The sequence below is a fragment of the Trachymyrmex cornetzi genome, unplaced genomic scaffold, assembly GCF_001594075.2.
Source record: "Trachymyrmex cornetzi isolate Tcor2-1 unplaced genomic scaffold, Tcor1.1 scaffold1813, whole genome shotgun sequence".
In the NCBI taxonomy this organism is placed as follows: domain Eukaryota; kingdom Metazoa; phylum Arthropoda; class Insecta; order Hymenoptera; family Formicidae; genus Trachymyrmex; species Trachymyrmex cornetzi.
Window position 1 is genome coordinate 32,851 of NW_017296434.1, and position 2,190 is coordinate 35,040.

Consider the following 2,190-nt stretch of genomic DNA (forward strand, 5'->3'; position numbering starts at 1 on the left):
TTCAATTTATGTATTTTCGGTAAAGCATACACTCTCGGGGGAATACCTTCGCTACACGATAATTTTTTATTCATTAAATCATTAATAAAATTATTTTTTTCCATCTCAATAACAAATCTCGTTAGTTCATTTATTAATCGGATATTTCTTTAATTTTATGTAGGTTTCTTTGTTCTCAAACATCTGCAAGATTTTAGATTTGTAATCATTATTATTTAATGCAACTGTGATATTTCCCTTATACAGTCTTTGTTAAGATGACATTAGGATTTCGCTTTAGAAAATCTTTAGTGGTCTTCACCAATTGCACAATCCTGGTATTAACCTTATTTTTAGCAACAGAAAAAGATGGCAGTTTCTTAAGAATCGATAAAATTACCTAAAGTAAAAAAATGTCAAAGACAGTTACTAAAGATTATTTGTTATTTTAAAAAACAAAATTTTTTTTAAAAAAACGTTTTTTTCTTGTTTATCTGTGATCGAGCTTTATTAAATATATATGCATGTAATAAGGCCCAAAGTCAGACTTTAAAAAAAATTTTTTTTGCTTATTAAAAAATCTTTTTCATAAAAGATGTATATATTTTTTGTAAGTTACTGGAATAAAGATTTTATTCTTAAAAAGTTTATTTCAATATCCCTGTAAATAAAATTAAAAAAATCAAATAAGTTAAGTGGGCCTTATTCGGTTCAGATACCTAATATACAGGGTATCCCGAAAGTTTTTGCCAATCGTTTTTGTGTAGATGGAGTGGACTAAACTGAGTCGAAAAGTTCTCTACTATTTTGTAATTTTCGCATTAGTTAACAAGATATTAATTACTTAAAATTGCCAAATATTGGTTTTGAATAATTTTTTACTCAAATACTATCAAGAAAAGCTGCAAGAGATGAAAACCATTTTTTTCTTCTCATAAAATTCTGAGAATTTTTTCAGAATTTTTCAGAATTTTTTAATACCATATTTTTTCATGATTAAAAATAAGAAAATGCAGTACTAAAAAGTTAATAAAAAATTCAGAAAAAATTCTTAGAGTTCTATTAGAGTTCTCTTAGAGAAGAAAATAAATGATTTTTGTTTCTTGCAGTTTTTCTGTAAAGTTGATTGTATTTAAGTAAAAAATTATTCTAGACCAATATTTGGAAATTTTTAGTAATTAATATCTTGTTAACTATTGCGAAAATTGCAAAATGGTAAAGGACTTTTCGACTCAGTTTAGTCCACTTTATCGACACAAAGCGATGGGCAAAAACTTTCGGGACACCCTATATATATCATGGTGATCCATCTTTACTCTTGAAGAAAAATTTTTTTTCCAATTCTTTCGGCGGCACCTCACAAAATGGTTCCAATTCATAAAAAAATAATTCCTGTCAAATTTCAGCTCGATCGGTCAACGGGAACCCGTGCCGACAACTCATTAAACATTTGAGTTCCCTTATATTACACTCTCAACATTGATTTTCAAGCGTATTTTCCACAAAAATTAGTCTAGAGGACTTTTCTGTTTTCTTATAAATATGTGTGTTTTGCTTTTCTGCATCGTTTGAGACCTTATACGTCTCATTTAAACAATTAGGAGTATTGTTAACGATTAAAAAATAAAAATAAATACGTCTCATTTGAACAATTAGAAGTATTGTTAATGATTAAAAAATAAAAATAAATAGTTAGTGTAACTCTGGTATATATGCCGACGAGTCTTTCTTTTTTGACATTTGATTATTTTTCTTAGGGCACCACCTAAAAATTGTGTTCCAATATACAGGGTGTAAAAAAATTAGACCGACAAACTGTGAGGGTAAATAGGGGACATAAAAACAAACAATTTGTTAATAATGTTTTTCTCTACGACGCTTCATTTTAATAGTACAGGGTACAAAATAGGAATTTTATGATTTTAACAAAAAACAAACATTTAAGTGGAATAATTAAATTTATTTTAAGGGGAGATATACACCTAGGAACCGGAAAAAAGGTCATTTTTGTGAATTCTTTTAAGGAAAACTATTTGAAATTTTGAATTGGGAGTTTTTGTATCTAAAAGTATACACATTCAGAAATATATTCAATTTTTTTTATTAAAAAAAATCAAAAATTGACGAGCTTATTGTATAATCTTCGGAGCACAGTAAAAAAATCCGGGTAGATACGGTACCCACTGGCGTTTCTTCAAAAATCATCTGAAA